Here is a 27566-nt window from a genome sequence, read left to right on the forward strand (position 1 = left end):
CATTGAGGGAGAGGTTGTTTTCTTAATACCACTGTGTCAGAGAGATGACTTCTCTGTAGGCTGCCTCATTATTATTTGAGATTAGGCCAATCAGTGTAGTATCAGCAGCAAATTTAATTAGCAGATTGGAGCTGTGGGTGGCGACACAGTCATGGGTATGCAGAGAGTAAAGGAGAGGACTTAGGATGCAGCCCTGAGGGGCTCCTGTGTTGAGGGTCAGAGGGGCAGAGGTGAGGGAGCCCACTCTTCCCACCTGCTGGTGATCTGACAGGAAGTCCAGGTACACAAGGCAGGTTAAAGGCTGAGGTCTCTGAGCTTCTTGTTAAACCTGGAAGGGATTATGGTGTTGAATGCTGAACCGTAGACCAAGAACAGCATTCTCACATAAGCATCCTTCTTCTCCAGATGTGTAAGGACGGTGTGTAGAGCGGTGACTATTGCATCATCTGTAGATTGGTTGTGTCAGTAGGCGAATTGTAGAGGGTCTAGTGTGGGTGGTAGCGTGCTGCAGATGTAGTCCTTGACCAGCCTCTCAAAGCATTTGCTTATTATTGAGGTAGGTGCAACAGGACACTCATTGTTCAGACATGTTACCTTGGTCTTTTTAGGTACAGGAACAAGGATGTTTCGAAGCAGGAAGGCACTCTACACTGAGAGAGAGAGCGATTAAATATGTCTGTAAACACACCTGCCAGTTGTGCCGTTGGACCAAAATAGAAGGCCAAGGACAGGGAAGACAGGGTGTTACTGAGATGAAGAATTAAAATGATAGAAAAGTAGAAATGGCACTGTTCTGCAAAGTATCATCAATCTGTGCTCTTCCCAAAGTGGAGATCACTTTGTAAGCTGTGAGTACAGTATATTGAATTGGATGAAGTCCAAGTAAACCCGTGCTTCATTTGGAAGGAGAAGGGAAAACCAATGAGTCACTATGTGAATAAAGAAAGATCAGCAGCATCAGACGCAACAAAAGCTTCATTCATCCATCAAATAAAATTGTATTTAACTCTTTCAAAAATGTTCATGAGTGCATTTCTGTTTAAATGTTTCATGAATGTAATAGTCATAAGATACTGTTGTTTGATTCATTCTAAGGAGAAATCACTTTGCATTTGAATGTAACAGCAAAATAGCATTAAACTTAACAGAAAGACCCCACATTAATTATTCATCCCCCGGTGTTGTTTTCTAGAGTTTGTTTTCTTCTCCCCACTTTCTTCACAAGTTCGTGAAATATGGGTCGCCACAGGCAGTCCAAGAGGAAATTTGTAAAGCAAAAGCCAAAAAGAAACTGTAAGCATGCAAGTCTAATATTTAAAAAAACTGTAAGTAAGTAATTCCTGTTTTCTGGCTGAAGAAAAAATATCAGCTGTATAACCTTTAACCATTCACATTTTGTCAAATGAATGCAGAGGTGTGACTGTGATCGGTAGAAGATTGCTATTTGCAATGTTTTAACTTGGGAAGCAATTACACAGCTGCGCACACTACGTTTTATTATCATAAGCAATCTCAATTTCGCACAGCATGCAATTAACAAATAAGAATATCAAAAAAGCGTGGATAAAAATAGAGATTGATGGGCATTAGTCAAAAAGATTCAGACACAGCACTGAAAAACATTCAAACTAAAATAATTCAGATAGTTAAGATAAGCAGATGAGATTACCAATCATTGTTAAAATTGATGCTCATGCAGTCCATGAATACTAGGTGTTGATCTTTGTAATATCCTCCACAATTTTTAAATTATATACCTTTGTTTTTTTTCCCAAAAAGAAAGAACAAGTAGTTTTATTTCTAAACCACGTGAAGCTCAGAGTTAACCAACTTAACTTATACCCCAGTTGGTTCAATGAGCAGTTTTATTCTTTGTTTGTACAAGGAAGCAAGTTATAAGGTAAAAAGATCAGAAATATGGTGCAGAATAAACTTGAATACTTATTTTTTGTTGAAATTCCTTTAACTCTGTTTCTTTTTTCACATTCCTATAGTAGTTGAAGGAGAGTTTCTCCACTAATTGATTCCAGTTCTCAGCCCTGGAGCCCCACCTTGCTCCATGACGAATCAGAATCAGGTTTATTATCACCGGCATGTGACGTGAAATTTGTTAACTTAGCAGCTGCAGTTCGATGCAATACATAATCTAACAGAGAGAGAGAAAAAACATAATAAATAAACAAGTAAATCAATTACGTATATTGAATAGATTTTTTAAAATGTGCAAAAACAGAAATAGAAATAGAAGGAAAAAAGTAATAATAAATAAATTACAGCATCCATATGATGTATAGATTAAAAATCATGCAAAAACAGAAATAGTATGAACAAAAGTGAGGTAGTGTCCAAAGCTTCAATGTCCATTTACGAATCGGATGGTAGAGGGGAAGAAGCTGTTCCTGAATCGCTGAGTGTGTGCCTTGAGGCTTATGAACCTGTTTGTTAGCTGATGGTACCAGTGAGAAAAGGGCATGCCCTGGGTGCTGGAAGTCTTTAATAGTGGACACTGCCTTTTTTGAGACACTTCCCTAAAGCTTTTAGCTAAAATATTTTATCAATTTTACTAAAAATTGCAGCTTTGAATTGTTATCTTTGTATTATAATTGCACTTTGTTGCTTATTGATCCCATTCCTTCCACGCCTGTTTTCAAATCCACAGGAAAACTCTCTCATGTCAGGCATGCTCCCTGCAGTCTCCACCTACCTAACAAGTCACCTGTTACTTGTTTCAATGCTACACCTATAGCTAATTTAAACCCAGTTCTCATCCACAGTCCTCTTTCTTCACCCATCAAACCAGCCAGCCTCAACCAGTATCTATCTCAGATACTCAGATAGTATCTATCTATCTATCTATCAGTTGCTCCTAGCCTTCAGTTACCTTGTTGCTTTCTTGTGTTAAGTACCCCATCTATCTTCCTTTGTGGCTTGTTATTTTGTAGTTTTTTAGTAAAATATCTTCTACTGCTAACTCGCCTCTGCTATTCTGCTTTTGGTTCAAGCCTGCGGTACAAGTCTGGCCACTCATCATTGGAATTTATCATGTAAGCTTTCTTTATAGTGTTCTGAATCAAGCATATCCATCCTTGGGTAGGAGGACATTGTAATTGAGATGCTGTCTCACCAAAGCTCCATGAACAGGGCTGGCTAACTTTTTTTAGAGGTTGTGCCTAAATTAGCAATAAATATCGAAAAATTCTCTCACATGCCATGGTAATTTTAAGAAGATATAGTCACTAGTTAATGAATTACTATTATTGATTTTTTAAAGTAGGAAAGATGTGTCATAGAAACAAAGAAAACCTACAGCAAAATACAGGCCCTTCGGCCCACAATGCTGCGCCAAACATGCACTTACTTTAGAGATTACCCAGGGTTACCCAAAGCCCTCTATTTTTTAAGCTCCATGTCCTGTTGCTTACTTCTGTGTATTCATTGTTTTACTATCAATAAGGTATTTGAAAAAATCTATTAAAAAATTGTTATGTACACGCAACCCTGTAAAAGTATTGGCAACAACAGAGCACATCTGGAGTCTGGTTTTGCTGTTAATAAAACACTATTTTACGTCATATAATAACTTAAACCAGGTAACTCAAGAGTTAACAGTGTTATGCATATATAGGTGTAAATAAAGTTCCCAAACTTCTTCAAGCTCAGGTGGCAATAGTTACAGTCTTAGTTACTTTTCTTACAGTATGTAAGAAAAGTTCTGTTCAAATGTACAGGTTAATTAATGCGAGATGTTTGTGATCCAAAGGCGAATGTTGTGAGAAGGCAATTACGTCGATATTCCACAGATTCCACGACAGCAATACAAATCAACAATAGCAGTAGGTTTTATCTCCGTTGTTGTTCCACTCCACACATGAAATATCACCGACAGTGATCTTCAACGAATATCCTTTCAACACAAATGGTACCACACCCGAATTCAGCTACAGGACATCACAAACTGGTGGCCACAGGATACTCAAACTGAATCCACGTATGGATTATCACCAACAGTAGCTTATCACAAAGGGGTCCATCTTCAAGGGAACCACCACCCAGGCAAGGGTCGACACACCGGTAGATTCCACAAGGTTACCCCAAACACACAATGTGATAGCCAGTTATTCAGTTCCATGACATACGAAATATCTCCAACAGTGATTTGCCACAGGGGTGCCTTTCTTCAATGACTACCCCACCCAGACAAAGGGTAAACAAACATGTGGTATTCACAAAGGTTTTCCCTCACCAGAGAACCTGTGGATTAACTTAGTGACAATCACACTTTCGTAGCTGAATGGAAACAAACTCACCCTCATGGGCTACTTAGAGAGAGAGTTCAAACAGTGATCTCTTCGTCACTAGGTTTCTTCTGTTTCAAACCTTCCTCTCCTCTCTTCTCTGCAAACTTCTTCCAGTTGCAGAAACTTGTGAGAGTCACTTATCAATACTCTGGATCGACCTCAACTCACCCCTTTTTGGGCTACTGAAAGTTTAAATCAGGGACCGACTCACTGGTGTCTTCCATTGACCGAATGCATCTTGACTGTGTGTGCGTGTGTGTGTCTGTGTCCTTGTCTATTCAAAACAAGCTGCAGAGAAACCATAACATTGATTGTCCATCAAATAACTCCACCTCTCTCTCTCTCTCTCTGGAGCAGCTCAAACTGTCCAAAAGTCAGTCTCATTCTCCCAGCGTTTTAAAGTGACAGTCCACAGAAAAAATGAACCCTAGGGGTACATAACATTATGAATATTAATCTTTCAAAAAGACAATTGAAATGAAACATAACTTTAAATAGAAATATGAAGCCATTTACTATCCAACTACTGATGTGAACACCAAGTCTGTGAGGGTTTCTACATCACATGTTCTCACAACCGTCAAGCTGGCGTGAGACATTTCCTGTGAAAACACCTGACTGTTGTTAGCTTATTAAAAATTATCTGCTGCTTCATTTGGTAGTAAAGATAATCGTTATTTATCTTTATATTATGGGTGGGGTTTAATGAATTGAGGAGGAGCACTGCATGCTGTGTCATAGGTTTGCCACCCTTGCTCTGTGCGACTGCAGCTTGACTTTGTTACTTAATGTTCCTGTTTTGCATTAAGAGCTAGCAACCATTATGTCTTCCAAACTATTTTCTGCATTTCCATGATTTGTCAATAAGCACCCAAAGATCCCTCTGAATTCCTGCAGTTACCTTCCATACTCAGTCTGTTTAAATAATTGCTAAATGTTATTAATGAAATAATTTGGACAAAAATCACTCATCAGAAAAAGTATATAGTCGCATAATTGCTGCCTCTTTAGTCCCAATCTATTTCAGACTGGCACAAGTTTTAAGTTTAGTAGGTTTGAATTCAACTTCTGGCTTCTCTTATTTGTTCCTCTTTTGACTTAGTTCTCTTAAGTGGGACCACGTTTCCAATTCCAAAGGGGACCTTTATGAGCACGTTGGATTTGTTTCCCAGTGTAAGCACCATGAGTAGGAGGCAGGAAAGGTCAATGAAGTGCTGACAGCACTGCTGAATCCATCAAAACAGACTTGGTATCGTTTGCTACATTTGAATCTCAAATTGTGGAATTTGCTGAAATACTAAATGAAATTAATCACCACTTGATTTATAGCTGAAATTTGATCTTAAGTGAGCCTTTAGTTTTTCTAGCCATGAACATAAACATAGGATGAAGTTCCAATCATAAGACATTATCTGAAATGCCTCGGAATTCCATTCTGTAGAAAATAACTGACGACTTACAAAGTATATTGGTTCATCTAGAGGCGGTTTAAAGTAATGCAGGCTTTCAAAAATCAGCTTGTATAAAAGACATCTCAATATCTGTATGATATTTTTTCAAAATCATGCAATTTAAGTTCAATTGATACTTTAATTCATATGATTTCTTTAATATTCTAATTTGGAATAAAAGCGTGTCCCTTTTACTTTCATGAGCTTGATGCAACAGAACAGGCTAGCCAGCAAAAAATCAGGGCAGATTCCATAAAATTATCAATAGGATAATTTTCAATATCAATTACATTTGGGGGAAAGCACTTAAATGGTTATAACACACAAAGGAAAGTGGTTATACCAATTATCCCAGCTTCATTTTGGCAGTTTGAGTCTCAGGTTCAAACACCTTCAACTGCTTCATCGATGACTTTTGCCAGAAGATTATGTGGTGATGTTCACTGAGGTTTGTGCAACGTTGAATACTTCTCGGCTAAGACGCCGTCATAACACATGGACAATTTTAAGGAATGGACAAGGAACTTACACATTATAAAAGTGCCAGACAATGATCACCTACCACAGGGAAATCTAACCATCTACTCTTTACATTCATTAGCATTGGTATTGCCAGGAAACCTTCTAAGAGCATCCACTGTCCACCAGTATTCATCAAATAAGCTGCAGCTGAATGGGCAAAGCTAGTTACCGGCAGTGAATAGCTCACCTCATGATCAACCTTTTCCACCATCTACAAAGCATACATCAGGGGTGTGTTGGACCTACCCTTGCCTTGCCTGGATTAGGGCAAAGTTGTAAGTATAACTGCTTCACCTTCTCAAGCAGCATCTTCCAGATTTCAACCACCCTCTGAGTGAAAAAAATCTTGCTCAGATCGAGATCCGGATAAAAAGACCAAATACATCCTGGATTTCGTGTGGAGGCCCTTACAAAGATACTTGCTTCATCTGGTGAAGACTTTTGTTGCTGATGGGGCTGCAGTTGGAGTACTCTGTACAGTTTTGGTCACCTTGTGATAGGAGAGATGTGGTTACAATGGAAAGAGTGCATCAAAGGGATGTGAGGCTGTTGATAAGGGGGCCTGAGTGAGAGAGAGAGGTTGGCCAGGCTAGGTCTTTATTCCTTGGAACACGGGAAAATGAGGGACATAGATCTGGTGGGTGGAACATTCTTTTCACCAGGGTAGGGGGTGTCTGAAACCTGGGGACATTAATTTAGGGTGAGAGGGGAAAGATTTAAAAGTGACCTGAGGGAGCTGTTTCATGAAGGGTGCAGGGTGTGCATATGGGGTGTGAAGTAGCTGAGGGAGGTATGGGTAGTACCATTGAAGAAGCACTTGGATAGGTATATGAAGGATAGGGCTCAGAGGGACATGGGTCAAATGCAGGAAATTGGGATGAGCTGGGTAGCACTGTGGTCATCATGGGCTCATTTGGCTGAATGGCCTGTATCTCTACTGAATTGCTTGATCTCCTCTCAGCCTCATACCCTTTACTGTAACTATACCTCCTAGTTTTAGACACCTCTACCTCAGGAGAAGTTTCACTGAAGTTTTATACTTCTATCAGTTCCCCACTGAGCCTTCACTGCACAAGGAAATCAAACCTAACCAACCCATTCTTTCCTCATACAGTAACTGAAACATCCCATCCCAACCAACATCATCGTGAATCTCCACTGCACCTCCTCCAATGTAATCACCTCCTTCCTATCAGGTGTGGGTTCATTAAAAGATCCAATGGAGATTAAAAAGAAGAAAGGAGTATCTTCTGCTCCCTGCCGTTTACTTGTGGCTGGGTTTGATGTGCACAGGAGCAGCAAAAGTGCTGCACCCGATCACTTTCCGTTTGCAGAACTGAGGCATTTTTCTTTCAGATGTGTCCTGTGTCCCAATAACGCTATTACTTTTCAGTGACATTTATAGTTGCGAAATGTCACGAGCATGTATCCTGCCACTGTTGCCACAGCAATAATGAATGGAAGGGGATACTCCCTATTATAATTAGCATTGAGATGCCTGAGAATTTAACAGCTACCCCAGCCCAATTCCCCAAAACCTGCAAACATACAATTGATATTTCAGCTATATATGGCAGGGCCCAGGACTTCAAAGTTTAAAACTTCCTTTTTCAGCTGTCCTAAAGTCGTTTGACCTTATTCCGCAGCTGTGGGTGTCAGCTTCCTGTCCACATCACAGCTCTTTCCTAGACGTCAGCAGGCTTTCACTGAAGTTATTTTAAAAATCTACTTAGGTCAGCACAAATTAAATTTGTGGATGCAATATTCACCATTCCTGATCAGTGGCATATAAAATGGATCATAACGCATTTTCTTATTTGAGTCCTTGTTTGGTTGGAAGATATAATTCTAATTATCAGTTGTGAATTTGTGTACACAAAGTACATAGTCAATGACTTAAGAAATAAATCAAGAAGACTAAAAGAAGACATGAGGTTGTTCTTGTAGACAAGGTGAAGGAGAATCCTAAGGGATTCGACAAATATGTTAAGAACAAAAGGATTGCGGGGCAAAGTTGGTCCTCTGGAGGATCGAAATGTGTGGAGCCAAAAGAGGGGGAGATCTTAAAAAAATTTTTGCATCTGTATTTACTCAGAAAATGGACACAGAGTCTACAGAAGTGAGGCAAAGCAGCATCAAATTCATGGACCCCATACAGGTTAAGGCAGAAGAGGTGTTTGCTGTCCAGTGACAAACCAGGGTGGATAAATCCCCAGGGTCTGACAAAGTGTTCCCTTTGACCCTACGAGAGGCAAGTGCAGAAATCATTCAGAGCGACAGGAGAGGTACTGGAGGATTGGAGGATAGCCAACGTTGTTCAACTGTTTAAAGAAAGGCTCTAAACATAAACCAGGAAGTTATACGCTGGTAAGTTTGACATCAGTAGTGGGAAAATTATCGGAAGGTATTCTGAGGGACAAAGTATATAAATATTTGGGTAGACATGGACTGATTAATGACAGACAGCATGGCTTTGTGTGTGGTAGATCATGTCTAACCAATTTCATCGAATTTTTTTGCGGAAGTTACCAGGAAAATGGATGAAGGCAAGGCAGTGGATGTTGTCTGCATGGACTTCAGCAAGGCATTTGACAAGGTCCCTCATGGGAGGTTGGTCAAGAAGGTTCAGTCACTTGGCATTCAAGATGAGGTTGTAAATTGGATTAGACATTGGCTTTGTTGGAGAAGCCAGAGAGAGGTAGAAGATATTTGCCTCTCTGACTGGAGGCCTGTGACTAGTGAAGTGCCACAGGGATTTGTGCTGGCACCATTGTTGTTTGTCATCTATATCAACAAGCTGAATGATGGTGTGGTAAAATGAGTCAGCAAATTTGTGGAAGACACCAAGTTTGGGGGTGTAATGGACAGTGAGGAAGGCTATCATGGCTTGCAGAGGGATCTGGAACAGCTGAGAAAATGGGCTGAAAAATGGCAGATGCAATTTAATGCAGACAAGTGCAAGGTTTTGCACTTTGATAGGACCAACCAAGGTAGGTCTTACACAGTGAATGGTAGGGCACTGAGGAGTGTAGCAGAACAAAAAGATCTGGAAATACAGGTCATATAATTAATTGAAAATGACAGCACAGGTAGATAGGGTCATAAAGAAAGCTTTTGGCATATTGGCCTTCATAAATCAAAGGATTGACTACAGGAGATAGGATGTTATGTTGAAGTTGTATAAGACATTGGTGAGGCCTAATATGGAGTATTGTGTGCAATTTTGGTCACCTACCTACAGGAAAGACGTAAAAAGGGTTGAAAGAGTACAGAGAAAATTTACAAGGATGTTGCTGGGTCTGGAGGACCTGAGTTAGAAGGTAAGATTGAATAGTTTAGAACTTTAGTCCTTAGAACGTGGAAGATTGAGAGGAGAATTAATAGATGTATACAAAATTATGACGGGTATATATAGGTAAATACAAGTAGGCATTTTCCTCTGAGGTTGGGTGGGATTGCAATGAGAGGTCATGGGTTAAGGATGAAAGGTGAAAAGTGTAAAGGGAACATAAGAGGAAACTTCACCCAGAGTGTCATGACAGTGTGGAAGGTGCATGTGAGCTTGAGTTCAACGTTTAAGGGAAGTCTGGATAGGTACATGGATAGTAAGGGTATGGAGAGCCATGGCCCTGGTGCAGTTCATTGGGAATAGGCAGTTTACATGGTTTCAGCATGGACTAGATGGGCCGAAGGACCTACTTCTGTGCCATACTTTTCTATAACTCTTTGACTTCAATCTATGTATCAGGCCGTATGTGAACAACAGGAAGACCCTTCCATGACACCCGCTTGCACAAATTAAATTTGTCCTTAACTGATCGCAGTTTTGGTGCAGAACCATTCTGAATGCACATGGGATATTTCTGAAGGAACCAAGTTTTGTCAGAGTATGGAATTTGTCACCTGCTGTGTGGAGAGATCCAGCAAAAGTTTCTTGCCTGAAGCACTCTGAGCTTCATTTCCTCAGGATAATTTCAGTTTGCAGCTAACAACATATATTGCCTGTTCCAGTCTGTAGCTTATCACCATCATTGTGACTTCACAAAAGAGAGAAAATTTTACCAGAAAGGAGAATAGGAACATGGAGTTACACATCCAACTTTTCCAAAACTTCATTCTCCTTATTTATTCATCTGTGTGACATTTCTTGGTGCATAACTTCCATTTGTCTTTGACTGATCCTGTAATTATATGTAGTACTCCCCAGATGTAGCATGAAGATTTGTGTAAAGCTCTTCTCTCATAGTGTGAAGTCTGCAGATGGCCATGGAGGCAGTTTGCAGGTTCCGATAAAATTACTTTTATCTCACTGTTCTTTCACACAAATGGATCTTATCTGCTATGGTTTATTGTTTCACTTTTATCAGTAATTTGTCCCTTGCACTGTTGAATGACTACTGGTGGCAATATTTCAGATACGCACCCCACACTTCACCGGTGACTTGCTACAGTATGAACCTCCATGTTTGTGATTGTGTCCCTAACTCTCCTTAGTGGAAAGATACAGTATAAACCATCCTCATCTCCAGTTTGATGTTGTCTGATCCAACCATTTGCGTGGTACCCTAGTGGTGGGGGTGGGTGTTAGTATCCGTCTGTCTAGAAGGACAATGGGTGATGATGATCATCATCACAAGCCTGGGCGGAAAGTATGGAGATCCTGAGATGCCCCTTGGTCTCACCAGTGTAGTCCAAAGGAAAACTTATGAAGCAATATGTTTGGCACCAGCTTGGCTGCAGGAGCTGCCGGAAGGATGTTCAACATCGTCCAGCTGCCTGAGGGGCTCCACTCTGGATTTGCTGTCTGGGTTTACTCCCGAAGCCTTCATCTCTCCCGAGGCTACCCACAAGGCAGTGGGGCTACTAACACATAGCTGGGGATCTGGTTCACGAGCACCAGGGCAGTAGGACTGTTTTATAAACTTGTTTCTTTGCATCTGAGCAATGAGAGAACTAGCATCTTTCTTGGCTGCTATTTACTTACATTTAAGTCTAATATACTGTGGCAATTGTAGCACCTGGCACCCAAAGCGTACACACCTCTATCAGTCATGTCATCTCTGTTTATGGCTGAATGTTTTAGCGTCCATGTGATTTAGCTGCAAAATGTTGTGCTTAATTTGCACTTATAGGAGAGTGAAAACCACAGACAGCTGGGAAAGCTGTACTTTGCTTCACTCAAACTCTTTAATTACAAAGGAACATAGAAGCACTCACACCTTGCATGGTGTACTATATGACATGACATGAAGTGATCAGTCTTCAGCAGACATGTGGCTTCTCTTTAATCTCTGAGTTGCAGGCACCAGGTCTCCATTTGCAAGTGTTAATTCTGTAGTTTCTCTGTGATCTCAGGCTCACATACCGTTTCAGGGGTCAGTAAGGTATTGAATCCTTTTATAATGGAGATGAGGAAGAATTTCTTCAGCTAGAGGGTGATAAATTTGTGGAAATCATTGCCACAAATGGCTGAGGAGGCCAGGTCATTGTATTTATGGTGGAGGCTGATAGGTTCTTGATTAGTCATGAAAGGTTACAGGAAGAAGGCAGAAGAATAGGATTGAGAGAGAAATGGATCAGCATACAATAATGGGCCAAAAGGCCTAATTCTTCTCCTGTCGTATGGTCTTATTCCTTCTGCTTCAATAAACCGTTTGTTTAGTAATTTAAGCTTAACTGATTTCATCCATCTTCATCCTGTTACATCTGGATTGTATATTGCTTCAGTATCAACTTCATCTTCCACTTCATTAATTCAGTTGCATCCTAGCTACCAATACAGTGCCAGTCAGAACAGGGAAGCATAGAACTGATTACTCCTGACAGTTTATCCTCTAACTCCTCTCCACTGGGGTCCCATAACCAAATCTTATCACTTAGTTATTCCAATGTCTTCGCATAGACCTCTCATTATTTTTAATTATCAGTGTAACAGCTACATTTAGCAGCCCTGACATTTAAGCTCTAGATACTATTTAATATGTCTTAGACTGTATTCATTATTTCTCACCTAAATCCAACCAGATGATCAGTTTTGTCGTGTCCAGTTTATTTGCTTTACTGAGACATTGGTATTTTACTGCTGGTAATGAAGCTGAGAGAATATGATATTAGAATTCATCCCCTTCTCATGCCGCATTCAGTCATTAACCAATGCTGGAGATTTACTCCTTTGAGTAAGTTATTATCAATTCTTTGATTATATTTTTTATCATTCTCTGAGAACTTCACACGTTCTTACAAATGACAACTAACAAACATTGTCCATTTTTCTGTTGGCTGGTTTTATTCTTCTGATCACCATACATACTTCTCTTATCATCTCTAATGGACGTCTTCCCTGTTTGCACCTTGCAATCATTCCTTGAGCAAATCTTCCCAATGCTTTTAAGCAAATTCTTTATTCTGGCAGCCATCTGTTGAACCCTAAGTTGACCGTCGTCAGTACTTGGAAGGCAGAAGAGACTGCATATGGTAGAATCTAGACCTGTGGTTCCCAAACATTTTTGGGTTATATACCCTTGGCTTCAGTCCACATCTCCAGTGCCTCCCTCTCCCTTTTTGTTACATAGGAATCTCCATTAGAATCAAAATCAGAATCAGATTTATTCACTGGTACATGTCATGAAATTTGTTAACTTAGCAGCAGTAATACATAATAGTATTTTAAAATATTGAATAATTATAGTAACTATAAATGCATATATTAACCAGTTATATTAAAAAGTAGTGAAAACACAGAAGTAATAAAAAAGTAGTGAGGTAGTGTTCGTGGATTCAATGTCCATTTAGGAATTGGATGGCAGAAGGGAAGAAGCTGTTCCTCAATCACTGAGTGTGTGCCTTCAGGCTTCTGTACCTCCTATCTGATGGTAACAATGAGAAGGGGGCTGGTCCTGGGTGATGGGGGTCCTTAATAATGGATGCTGCCCTTCTGAGGCACAGCTCCTTGAAGATGTCTTGGATACAACTGAGGCTAGTACCCAAGATGAAGCTGACTAATTTTACAACTTTCTGTAGCTTCTGTCAGTCCTGTGCAGTTGCACCCCCCCCCCCCCACCCTCCACATACCAAACAGTGATGCAGCCAATCAGAATGCTATCCACGGTGCATCTGTAGAAGTTTTGGAGTGTTTTAGGTGACAAACCAAAACTCCTCAAACTCTTAATGAAATATAGCCACTGTCTTGCCTTCTTTATAGCTGCATCGATATGTTGGGACCAGGTTAGATCCTCAAAGATCTTGACATCCAGGAACTTGAAACTGCTCACTCTCTCCACTTCTGATCCCTCCATGAGGATTAGTTCATGTATCCTCGTCCTCCCCTTTCTGAAGTCCATAATCAGCTCTTTGGTCTTACTGACATTAAGTTACTTCGACACCACTTAACTCACTCCTTTATGTCCTCTTGTCTCCATCTGAGATTCTGCCAAGAATTGTTGTATCATCAGCAAATTTATAGATGACATTTGAGCATAAAAATCTATAAAGAATTTTGATTTATGATGCACAGTGAAAGAAAGGAACTGTAAAGTTAAATCAGTGACAAATAATTGCAGGAAATATTCAAAACTATTTAAAGCTACAAATAAAATTATCTCTTTATTTAATTACAGTAAAACCTATTTTCATCAACAATTTTAGAATGTACATTAGCAGTTCAATGATTCACTTCTTCATTAATTTTTCACCTTTCAATGAGATGGATCAGTGATAACAGCTTCTTAACATCAGGATAAACGTCACTCAGAAGGGGTCTCCGATCCCCACATACAGTAATTTGCAGTCTGTTTCATTGCTTTAAAAGAAGTTGGGCGACTGCACTGAAACCACATTCCACTAAATATGATGTTGGAAAGGCAGTAAAGAACATATTGACCTTTTTCCACAGTACGGGACAGCATTCAGAGATTTCAAAGTTCAAAGGTTCAAAGTAAATTTTACTTTGTCATATATGTCACTATACACTACTCTGAGATTCATTTTCCTGTCGGCATAGTCAGTAAATCTATAGAATAGTCATTATAACAGGATCAATGAAAGATCAACCGGAGTTCCGAAGACAACAAACGCTTCAAATGCAAATATAAATGAATAGCAATAAATGAAAAGAACATGAGATAATGAGGGAGATTTAAAAATTTGGCTGAATGGTGTAATAACAACAATTTCTCACTCAATGTCAATAAGACCAAAGAACTGATCATAGACTGCAGGAGAGGGAAACCAGAGGTTCATGAGCCAGTAATCATTGGAGGATCAGAGGTGGAGAGGGTCAGTACCTTTAAATTCCCTTGTGTCATTATGTCAGAGGACCTGTCCTGGACGCAACATATAAAAAGCACGACAACGCCGCTACTTCCTCAGGAATCTGTGGAGATTTGGCATGTCATCGAAAACTTTGGCAAACTTCTACAGATGTGTGGTGGGAGGTGCGCTGACCAGCTGCATTATGGCCTGGTACGGGATCAGCAATGCCTTTGAGCAGAAAATCCTACATAAGGTAGTGGATTCGGCCCAGTACATCGCAGATAAAGCCCTACCAACCACTGAGCATATCTACATGAAATGTTGCTGTAGAAAAGAAGCAACAAACATCATCAAACATCCTCACCACCCAGGCCATGTTCTTTTCTCGCTGTTGACATCAGGTAGAAGATACAAGTGCCTCAGAACTCACAACACCAGGTTCAAGAACATTTACCACCCCTCAATCATCAGGCCCTTAAACAAAAGGAAGTAACTACTGTACACTCATTCTACTTCTGCTCTTCCCACAACCGATGGTCTAACTTTACGGTCTCTTTTGTTATTTCAAGTTCCTTATTTATTGCTATTTATATATATCTACATTTGCACAGTTTGTTATCCATTGAGCATAAGAACATAAGGAATAAGAGCACAAGTAGGCCATCTTGCCTGCCGAGCCTGCTCCGCCATTCTACTACATCATCACTGATCTGGCCATGGACTCATCTCCACCTACCTGCCATTTCCCCATAACCCTTAATTCCCCTACTATACAAAAATCTGTCCAACCTTATCTTAAATATATTTACTGAGGTAGCTTTCACTGCTTCATTTGGCCGAAAATTTAACAGATTCACCACTCTCTGGGCAATTTCTCCTCATTTCCATCCTAAATCTACTCCCTCAAATCTTGAGGAAATGTCCCCTAGTTCTAGTCTCACCTACCAGAGGAAACAACTTTCCTGCCTCTATCTTATCTATCCCTTTCATAATTTTATATGTTTCTATAAGATCTCCTCTCATTCTTCTGAATTCCAGCGAGTACAGTCCCAGGTGACTCAATCTCTCCTCATAGTCTAACCCCCTCATCTCTGGAATCAACCTGGTGAACCTCTTCTGCACCGCCTCCAAACCCAGCATATCCTTCCGCAAGTAAGGAGACCAGAACTGCATGCAGTACTCCAGGTGCGGCCCTGTACAGTTGCAGCATAACCTCGTTGCTCTTAAATTCAATCCCTCCAGCAATGAAGGCCAACATTCCATTCCATTTGCCTTCCTGATAGCCTGCTGCACCTGCAAACCAACCTTTTGTGATTCATGCAAAGGCACTCCCAAGCTCCTCTGCACAGCAGCATGCTGCAATATTTTTACCATTTAAATAATAATTGGCTCTTTCATTTTTCCTTCCAAAGTGGTGACCTCACATTTACTAACATTGTACTCCATCAGCCAGACCCTTGCCCACTCACTTAACCTATCTATATCTCTGCAGTATCTCCATATCTTCTGCACAGTTTGCTTTACCATTCAATTTAGTATCATTAGCAAACTTAGATACGCTCCACTCAGTCCCCTCTTCCAGATCAATAATGTATATGGTGAAGATTTGCAGGCCCAACGCCAACCCTTCTGGCACACCGCTCACCACTGATTGCCAACCAAAGTAACACCCATGTATTGCAACTCTCTGCTTTCTATTAGTTAACCAACCCTCTATCCATGCTAATACATCATCCCCAACTCTATGCATCCTTAATTAATGGATAAGTCATTTATGTGGCACCTTATTGAATGCCTTCTGGAAATCCAAGTAAATAACATCGATCTGTTCCCCTCTATCCACTGCGCTCATTATATCCTCAATGAACTCCAGTAAGTTTGTCAAACATGACCTGCCTTTGCTGAATCTATGCTGTGTCTGCCTGATGGATCCATTTCTTTTCAGAAGCCTCGCTATTTCTTCTTCAATGATAGCTCCAAGCATTTCCCCCAACTACAGATGTTAAACTGATTGGCTTATAGTTACCTTCCTTTTGCCTGCATCCTTTTTTTGAACAGTGGTGTGAAATTTGCTGCCTTCCAATCCACTGGGACCTGCTCAGAGTCCAGAGAATTTTGGTAAGTCATCACCAAAGCCTCTGCTATAACTTCTGCCATTTCTTTCAGTACCCTGGGATGCAGTCCATCAAGACCAGGGCACTTACCTATCTTCAGGCTTGCTCAGCATTACCTCTTTAATGATAGCTACTGTATCGAGGTTTTCACCTCCTATCGCATCCATAACATCTCTCTTTGGCAAGTTAGATGTGTCCTCCATATTGATCCTATATAGAGTTCCTGTTGCTGGGTGTGTTCACAGAGAAAGAATCTCAGGGTTGCATGTGGTGACATGTATGTACTCTGATAATAAATTTTACTCTGAACTTTGAGATACAGGGTCCTTAAAGTGAGATCATTGGTTGTAGGATCATTTCAATAATGGAGGACGTGAATGTAATTATTGCACTTGATTTGCTTTACCGCTGTGATAACAGTATTTAATAATTTGTGCAGCCATTTTTTTCTCTGACAAGATATTGCCTGTGAGTTACACAGTGAATGATAAATGTTAGGTACAGCTCTTTTAAGAATACAATAACCCCACGGTGGTGATCCATTTGTTGCACAGCCAAGAATGTTGGTGAGTGGAATGTCCCTCTCTTTGGAAAAATTGTGCAACAACCCAAAATCGACTCCCTCTTCACATCTAGTCCACTTGTAAATAACAACGCTAGAAGCATGCTTTCAGTGTTGGAGCAGCCATTGTTGGGGTGGACAGTGTTAGAGTAACCAGCCTTTCACTCAGCAGGCTTGGACAGAATAGTGCAGGCTAGAAGGTAAGCTTGAGAATTTGGAGGTTTAACAAGTTTAGGCAGAGTGATAGGTATCAGTGAAATCCTCCTCCTGTGAGATGTGGGATTTCAGGATACCTCATAGTCTCCCTGATTACTACATCTGCAGGAAATGCATTCAACTGCAGCTCCTGACTGATGAGGTCAAAGAAATGGAGCAGGAGCTGGATGTCTTCAGGTCATCCAGGAGGCTAAATATCTTACAGATGTGGCTTTACCTGAGGAGGACGATCTTGTAGCAAAGTTAGAGATTGGCACATATGACATTGGGGGCATCACTGAGCCATGGTTCAGAATATTGGTTAGGAGCTTAGCATCCAAGGATACACATTGTATCAAAAGGACAGGCAGGTAGGCAGAGTGGGTGGGGTGGCTCTGCTGGTATAAAATGAAAGCAAATCCTTAGAGAGGGGTGACAAAGGCTTGAAAAATGTAGAATGCTTGTGGATAGAGTTAAGAAACTGCAAGGATAAAAAGATCCTGATGGGAATTATATGTAGGCCTTCAAACAAAAGCCAAGGTATGGGATATAAATCACAACTAGATATAGAAAAGGCATATACCAATGGCAATTTTATGATAGTCATGGGGGATTTCAATATGCAGGTAGATTGGAAAAATCAGGTTGGGGCTAGATCCCAAGAGAGCGAATTTGTAGAATGCCTATGAGTTGGTTTTTTAGAGTACATAATCCTAGAATAAATTAATTACCTATTTTTCTTGTGTTACAATTCACTTTTTTGAATGTGTTTATTCAAAAGAAATATTTGCAGCATGGCTTGATATTTTTTAATCTTAATGGCCAATAAAGGTTTGTAAAATTTCTGAAACAAACTTGATTGCTTTTAAAATATGCTATTTATTTTTATTGCACTTTTGGAAGCAATGCTTGCTGAACAGTTCTTGGAAAACAGTGGGTGCAAGATAAGTACATCCAAACATCAAAACCTTAGAAATGAGAATTTACCTTTTCAAAAGTACAAAGCTTAGAGTAGCAAAAGGCAACAAAAAGGACAAACATCAGGGGTAGATGTCATGTCCTGTTCTAATATGTTGATTGTGGTGAACTACATATACCTGTCTGGACACGCCCCCCCCTCCCCCCGCTGACTGCTCCTGTGGCTCCTCCCACAGACCCCGTTATAAATGCGATTGGAGACACAGACCCTTCCTCAGTCTCCAGGATGTTGTGTGATGGTCACTTGCTGCTTGTGCTTTCTTCCAGCCAATAAAAGCCTAGCTTAACCCACGTCTCAGAGTTATTGATGGTGCATCATTGATAATTATGAAAATTGATAATTTCTCCAGAATATATCACTTTTCTTCTGTTTTGATGATAATGGTGGAGCAGGTCCAATAATCCAGAAACCTGGATTAATAGTCCAGAGAATCATGTTCAAATATGGTATGGTGTAGTCAGAATTTCGGAAGCTTTTCAATAGGTGGTGGGTAATCCAAGTTATAAAATTGAGGGTAATGGTTTTGTATGGATTGAGAATTTGTTTATGTATTGAAAGCAAAGAGCGGGTCTTTTTCCATTTCAGAGGTGTTGACTGGAGGGATATAACAGGAATAAGTACATGAAAACAAAATGACAGAAGCAGAAATAGACCATTGGGTCCATCAAGCTTACTCCATCATTCATCTTCAGTTGAAGGGTTGATCAGTGAAGTCAATGCTATTTTCCCTCACTAAACTCACATATCCTTTTAATATCCTGAAATCTCCCAGTATATGTTTTGAATGAACTCAGTGATGAACTCTCCACAGCCAAAGATTATCCAAAAGACTTTTCTTTGCACTAATTTCTTCTCATTGTAAAACCAAGTGGCTTTCTCCTTATTCTGAAACTGTCACCTTTAGTATGAGACTCATGAGCCAAGGTAATCATCCTCACAACATCTAACTGATAAAGCCTTCTAAGAATTTTGTAAATTTCAACAAAGTCACCTTTCATTTTATATACTCTTAAAAAGCAAAATCTAATCTATTCAAACTTTCCTCACATTACAGAACTGCAAGAACCAGTGTGATAACGTTCACAGCACTCTAAGGTAAATGGAAGAATTTTTTTTAAGTAAGAAAACAAAGTTTGCCTGATTGCAGGATATTTAAGGAAGTAAAGGGCATGGGGTATGGAAGAGCTGACACAGAATAAATCTCTTGGAGGTATGCCGACCTTGAAATTTTCTTCCTCTCTCCAATGGGAATTTTGAGACCCTCTCTCACTGCTCCATGATCTCAGCTGCTCTCCAGCTCTTCAACCAGGCATTCATGCAGACTCGCATTCCTCCCACTGGCTCCCCCCTCCCTCCTCCCCCTTTGATGTTCCACTATCCACTCCTACAGTACTTTGTTACTTCCACCTATCATCTCCTAGCTTCTTACTTCATTCACGCACTCCTCATCAGGGTCCACCTATTATCTGTCAGCTCTTGCTCCACCCCTCTCCAATTCACATCTCTCCTTTTTCATTCCAATCATCATAAGGGGCCCTGACCTGAAACATTGACTCTTTATTTTCCTCCAAAGATGCAGCCTGACCTATGGAGTTCATTCAGGTTTTTTTTTTAAAATGTATTGCTATAGAAGAATAGATTGAGTTTGCAATCTCAAAAGACATTTGTGCTGGCCACATTCAAGCGTGGTTAATGATCTCTGAGAATAATAAGAAAATTAGAATCAGTTTTATTATCACTGTCTTGTTGTTCTGTGGCAGCAGACATAACAATTACAAAATAAGTAATTAGTAAAAAGAAAGGAATAATGAGCTATATTTGTGGATTCTTGGAACATTCAGAAATCTAATGAGGGAAAAAAAGTGTGCTTAAATCATTGACTGTGGGTCTTCAGGCTTCTACCGCTGAGGGAACGGATTGCTCAGGCAATGTCTCCATGTCTCAGAAAATGTGACTACTTGGAAGGGCTGCAGATAAAAGTGAAGCCCAGAGTCCGAAGGACCCTCGTCTCTGTCATCCTCCAGGCTAATGTACAGTTTCTGGTAAGTAAAATTGAAAACCTCAGAGCAAGATGACAGTACCTGAGGGATATCAAATAATGTCGTGTACTCTGCATTACAGAGACATGGCTCAATCCCAGCTCTCTGGACGCAGTGGTCCAACCTCAGGGTTTAACTATCCATTGCAGAGGCCATTAATAATGACTTGAATGAAGGAGTGAATCTCAAGGCATGAGTGATCACAAAATGAATAAAACTATAAGGAGATAAGCAGCAAAATCCCAATGTAACACTCTCTTAGGTTACCTATGTGATAATAATACATTGGGAAGTTTATTCACTTTACCAATATCTCAGCAACTTACATAAATGGGAAACCATGAGACAGCGGACGCCTAGTTGTAATGAGAACAAAAATAACGGGCCCACTCTCCACCCCAACAACTGACATAAGAGCAACCAGTTACTATGATAAGAAAAGATTACTGGAGACCTAGGTTAAGACAATGAACTACTAAGTAATGAGGACTGGTCATGAAAACAATGTTGAGAAGGAGATCCTTGCCTGAATAGTCAGGAGCTATTAGTTCCATGCTCGTTTGTACGTGATTGTTTCATCATCAATAATGAGCATGCTACCTAATTGGTGAAGTGAAAACCTGAAGTAATACTGTGGTAACCAATAATCCAGCTACAACAAGACAATGGTGGCCAAAAATGAGATGAACCTGGTCTGGACTACCAATGTGGCACTGTCTCAGTGGAGAAGAACAAAAGAAACAGGAAGGAGACAGCACTTGGGAAAGGACTTAACTCCTTACTGAAATCTAGAAGAGCATGAAAGCCTGGAATTGCAGAGAGACTTTACACACACTTACCAGTAAGGACCTGGAGTCTGGGACTCGGAGAATAAAGGGAAGCCGCAGTATAAATTAGATTATTCGCCGATAGCTTGACAGGGATTGTGCATGCTACTGTAAGTATACCTTTCATCAGTTGGTAGAGATTCCAATGTAAATATTTGGCATAACTAGGGAAGGGATGGGAAATGAATCACCCATGTACTTGCTGAATGTTTAAGCAGGTTTGAGGGGACAAATAGTTTTAGTCTGCTCTATTTCTGTTACATTCTCCTCATTTCCAGCTTGGGCTCTTGTTCTACCCATAAACCTTGCTTCCATGCAGCCATAAAATCTGCTTTCAAATTAATGGAATAGGTTGTGGATCTTGCACCAGGTCTAATTTTGAGCAGGATCTGTCAGTAGATTCTACGTCTTGGGAAGCTCCTACATCAGAGCACAGCAGGGAAACTATGGTTGAACACTGCCAGAAAGATCAGGACTTGTGCGGGAGTGTTAGAGCCACTAATTATGGCCAAGAAGTCCATATAAAATGCTGTACATTTCTTTAAGACCCTTATTCTGGGGGTCTCCACGGATGATCTTAACTTGTGTTCTCTCTAGTCCTGCATAATCTAGGGCTGAAATGTTTATGGTGTTTGGGCTAGTAATAATAGATTGTCTTAAATTTTATTTCTCAATCGTGAGCTTATTTACAATATCAGCAGAGATAATTATATCAACCTTTGTAATCCTTGTTTAGAAGGAGAAAGTCAGCTGAAATGCCTTCCTTGTAATGATCAGGAACTGATATCAAGTAAGAACATGACTGCTCAACTGTGACACTCCCAATACTAGTTTACTGGCTTGAATAAACATTCTCTTTGGCAAAATGCTAAAGATGTGAGTCAGAGGAAAAATATTGAAAGTGAAGCAAGTATTTTTTTAAAGCTGTGAGTCAGAGGCTGACAAGTCAGTCCTGGCTGCTCTGATACAGTCAGCAAGAAGATCTAATGTCACGGAGCTTTCCAAGCAAGCCTGATTTCATCTGCTGATTGGAAAACATGCACAGGATAATTGGTTTAGTTGATGGAATAAGAGGCAATACTTTCAAAGATTCAAAAAATTCCCAAATTCAAAACTTGAAGTCCAGATCAAGAAACGGATTATAAGATGCACGGAGAAAAACCTTCAGCTGTTACAGGACCTTGGAGGTCTTCTACAAAACATATCACAGAGATGCCTCTATTTTGAGTAAGATTGCACTCTGTACAAACTGGGATTGAAATAGCACAATACAATGTAGCTGATAGGGTCAGCTAAAGCTCCAACTTGTGTGTGCAACTTTCCTGGCAATAGTTGTAAATGAGATTTTTGTTAGCTTAAAGCTGTGTTTCCCTGTCATACTCTCAGAATCAAAACTAAAATGATTTCCTTATTAAATTTCCCACCTGATCGTACATCTCATCTGCAAATGCAAGCAAATTGCCAGCAGCTTCTCAGAACATGAGAAATTGGAGTAGTTTGCCGGATCTCTCTTGCTCTAACAATTAGTATTATGCCTTATCCTCCAACCCAGTTTCATTTCCTTGTCCAATTCCCAAAGTCTCTACTTCTTTATTCCAAAATAAAAATCAGCATTGAGCACCACAGACTTCTTGAACATGAAATGACAAATTCTTTCAATTCTCCTTCCTCACTAGAAAGAGATATATTTCTATTGGGTTAATGTTTGACTTCCTGTTTAATTTAATACATTTTTTCTAAATGTGTTATTTACTTTAGTTGGTATCTCTCCTTTTGTAGATGTCATTTTGGTACGGCTTTCCTATAATCTAATTTTAAATAGCACTGACAAAGTGTTTGCTTAAAGTTAATTCTTATGAGGGACGAAGGAACTTAAAGAGCCTTCAAACATCACCATCATGATATCAATGTGCAAAAACATTACCGTTCCTATTTTCCAATCACCACATCACAAGAGAGGCTATCACAATGTTGAATCAACTAATCATGCTGATCTGCAGAAAATATCTGCAGCTGGGTTACAACTTTCTGTAGATGTTAAAGATAACACAACATAAAACTTTGCTGATCCCAGATCTTCAAAGCCATCCCAGAGATACATCAAAGACTCACGAGATTCTACAAATACTGAAAATCTAGAGCAACGTACATAAAATGCTGGAAGAACTCAGCAAGTCAGGCAGCATCTAATAAAGGAAATAAATTGTTGACATTTGGGGCTGAACCACCCCCTCCCCCAGGGGACTGGAAAGGGGGAGGAAGCCAAAATAAAAAGGTGGGGGAGGGGAAGGAGTACAGGTGGTAAGTGAGACCAGATGAAGGGAAGGTTGGGTGAGTGGTGAAGGGGAATGAAATCAATGTTCATGTCAACATTAGTGTTGAGTGGTACATCAGGCAGATGGCACTGCATGCCATCAAACAGTAGCAGATGTATTTACAAGGAATAACACCTTCATAATTGTTGCTCTTTAATGGAGGTTCTAAGAGAATCATCTGTGATGATTTACAAAGCATTGCAGTTAACACGCACTGTGCTTTGGGTACCCTTACAGATCAATTAATATTCAGCTGAGAATTCTCAGCAGGTCAGACTCTTCATCAGAACAAAGAAAATTTAGAAAACAGGCACATTTGTATTGCAGGGAGGGGGAAGGGTAGAGAAGACAAAGGGAATGTTTGTGATCAGTGGAGACCAAGAGAAAATAGATGACACAGACTGATGGCAGCTGAAAGAGACTGCTTGTTAGTTTGTTAATGGCAGCTGATTTGTCAGTAGGAGGTATAACTAGAGGAGGATGGATGAAGACAGAAGGAAGAGAAGAGAAGTATTGCTGGAACAAGTGGCTACAATGACTGGAAATATGACATTAAAAGAGAATGCTGGAAAAGCCCAGGAGGTTTGGCAGCATCAGTTGGCAGAGAAAAACTGCGCTAATATTATGAGTCATAAATCTTATCTCAGAACTGACCAGTTCACCTCTATTTTAGCTTGTCCAATAACATAATGATTACACTTTAAAGGTTAGGGACAGCATGGTATCGTAGTGGTTAGCAGAATGCTTTACAGTACAGGCAACCGGGTTCAATTCTGGATGCTGCCTAAAAGGGGTTTGTATGTTCTCACTGTAACCGCATGGGTTTCCTCCCACAGTCCAAAGACGTACCAGTTGGTAGGTTAATTGGCCATTGTAAATTGTCCAGTGATTAGGCCAGGATTAAATCGGGGGAATTGCTGGCTGGCGTGGCTCGTAGGGCTGGAATGGCCTATTCCTTGCTGAATCTCAATAAACAATAAATAAATTATGAGTCATAAATCTTGCCTCAGAACTGACCAGGTCACCTCTACTTCAGCTTGTCCGATATTATATTGATTACATATATATATATATATATATACTTTAAATGTTAGTTCTCGAAGTTGATAAAACAAATACTTTCGGCTACCTGTGGAATGGGCAGAAGATAAGTGTTCAAGGGGAGAAAGACACACAACTTCACCTTCCTCCAACAGATGGCTTCCCTGTTTCATGTTATCTGTGAGGACCAATCATAACCAAATAGATTCGTTCAGTGACAAATGCCCTTTGACAAGACAGTAATCCTCAGGCATATATGGCATCACTCTTGGCAACTGAACCTGACATTTCACCATGAAATAAGCAGTGCTCCCCACATTGCGAAGAATTGCATTGCATTATTTTTGGATAAGTAACCCCAGACCTAGAGAATCAGCTGCCTTTCCAGGTTGTTTGATCCCCAGCCAAGTGAACAGGTTCTTTGTACAGATTTTTCCATGCCTTAGTCAGGTCAATTTAGGCAAAGAAGTTCAGATCAGAAAATTGGGCCAAGTTCTCTCCCTTCCAACTCTTTGCTGTAAGCAAATGATAAGAAATTCTTCAGTGAATTGGAGGAAAAAAAAGATATGAAACAAGGAATTGTTTGACATTTCAATTCCCTAAAGATTCCATTTCTGCTCTCCTTTGATGCGTTTAATTATTCTTTTGAAGCTGCTTGTCGTATTTGCAAAGGTAATTGGCCAGAATTTGGCTGAAGGACAAAATGTCACATTTCCAATTCTAGCTGATAATGCAAAGCCAGGAGGGATTGTGAGATTGATAGTTGGTATAAAGGAACTTTATACCTACTGTCTCCGTTAGCACAGGCGCACCACAAAGATGAGTGCTTAGCCCTGATTCTATTTGCTTTACCTGTATGACTGTGTGGCTAAGCACAGCTCCAATGCCATGTTCAAATTTGTTGATGGCGCCACTGTCATAGGCCAAATCAAAGGTGGTGATGAATCAGCATATAGGAGGGAGACTGAAAATCTGGCTGAGTGGTGCCATAACAACCGCTTGCTCAATGTTACTAGAACCAAAGAGCTGATTATTGACTTCAGGAGGAGGAAATCAGAGGTCCATGAGCCAGTCCCATTGGAGGATCAGAGGTGGAGAAGATCCCTTCTATATGCTGATTCATCACCACTTTTGATTCGTCCCACTACAATGGTGTCATCAGCAAATTTGAATATGGCATTGGAGCTGTGCTTAGCTTCACAGTCGTGGGTGTAAAGCAAGTAGAGCAGAGCCCTGTGGAAATCATGGAGGAGATGTTGTTGCTAATCCAAACTGACTGGTGTCTACAAGTGAGGAAATCTAAGATCCAATTGCACAAGGGCGTCTTGAGGCCAAGGTCTTGGTGCTTATTGATTAGTTTTGAGGGGATGATGGTATTGAATGCTGAGCTGTAGTTGATAAAGAGCATCCTGACATTGTGCATCTTTGCTGTCCAGAGGTGATATATTTCATCACCAGCCTCTCAAAACACTTCACCACTGTGGATGTAAGTGCTACTGGGTGATGGTCATTGAGGCAGGTCCTCACACTCTCTTGGGCACCAGGATAATTGAAGCCCACTTGCAGGTGGTGAGTACCACACACTGCCAAAGTCAAACAGTGATCGTAACAGCCAGTTGATGAGCACAGGTCTTTAGTACGTGACCTGATACCCCATCTGGTACAGATGCTTTCCTTGGATTCAACCTCCTGAGCACATCCCGCACATCAGCTTTGGAGACTGAGATCATAGGATCACCAGGCGTAGTGGGGTTTTGCAATGGTTTCTCCATGTTCTGACTGTAAAAGCGAGCACATTGAGCTCATCTGGAAGCAAAGACCTGCTGTCTCCATCTCACTTGATTTAACTTTGTAGGAGGTGATAGCATTCAAGTCCTAACACAGATGTTGAGCATCCCTCTTTGTTTCAGGTTTGGTCTGGAATCTCCACTTCACCCATGAGATGGCCTTCCAAAGATCATACTTGCACCTCTTGTAGCTTTCTTGGTCTCTAGAGTTGAATGCTTCTGATCTGGCCCTCAGCTGATTTCAGATCTCATCGTTCATCCGGGGCTTCTGATTGGGGAAGACTGAGTGATTTTGTGGGGACACACTCATCTACAGCTGTTTTAATGAAATCTGCCTTCCACAATCACTTCTGCAGCCTTGCTTTTTAGGCTCTGCCTGCATGCAGGTAGGAGGACAGCAAAGTGATCTGATTTACCAAAATGCAGTCTGGGCAAGGAACAGTAGGCATTCCTTATCTTAGTATAGCAGTGGTCTAGCATGTTGGGAACTCTGGCACTACAGGTTATATGCTGGTAATAATTCAGCAGTGATTTCTTCAAACAAGCCTGGTTGAAGTCTCCGACTATAATTTGAAATGTGTTGGGAAGGGCTGTTTCTTGTTTGGAGACAACATCATGCAGTGTCGCGAGTGCTTGATACCAATGAGAATTAATCATAAAACACATAACTCCCCCTTTGCTTACCCGATTCTGCAGTTTGCTCTATTCTGTAAATCGTGAATCCTTCTGGTCTGACTACTGCATTACGCGTGTCTGGAAATAACTAAGTTTCGATAAAGCATACAATTGAGATTACTCACATTTGCCTCTAAAACAGCAGACTTGCCCCCAGATCCTCAGTTTTCAAGAATGCCTATGCTATTCCACACCCACACTTCAGAAAGGCTGAACACCTGGCTACTACCTGAGTATAGGCAGAGACTGAAATCTGCAGCACCAGTAATGAGGACCAAGAAAGTATGGACAAGGGAAGCACAGGAGCACTTACAGGACTGCTTTGAATCAGAGGACTGGATTGTATTCAGGGATTCATCTTCGAATCTGGATGAGTATGCTGCAGTTGTTACCAACTTTATGAAAACCTGTGTGGATGAGTGTGTGCCTATGAAAACTTGCTGTACATTCCCAAACCAAAATTCATGGATGAACCAGAAAGTTCGTCTTTTGCTGAAGGCTAGATCTATGG

At 40.5% G+C, this 27566-nt stretch overlaps 1 long non-coding RNA gene across 1 annotated transcript in view; it reads right to left on the reverse strand.

The window, feature by feature from the left end:
• Nucleotides 1–1931: 1931 nt before the first annotated feature.
• The window catches only part of LOC140733578 (uncharacterized), a 106223-nt gene continuing 80588 nt past the window's right edge, over nucleotides 1932–27566 (reverse strand). The window contains exon 5 of the long non-coding RNA XR_012100317.1: nucleotides 1932–2146. This is a non-coding gene — a long non-coding RNA (uncharacterized lncRNA). The remainder of the gene's footprint in view (nucleotides 2147–27566) is intronic.

This window comes from Hemitrygon akajei, chromosome 9 (genome assembly GCF_048418815.1).
Source record: "Hemitrygon akajei chromosome 9, sHemAka1.3, whole genome shotgun sequence".
Taxonomy (NCBI): Eukaryota; Metazoa; Chordata; class Chondrichthyes; order Myliobatiformes; family Dasyatidae; genus Hemitrygon; species Hemitrygon akajei.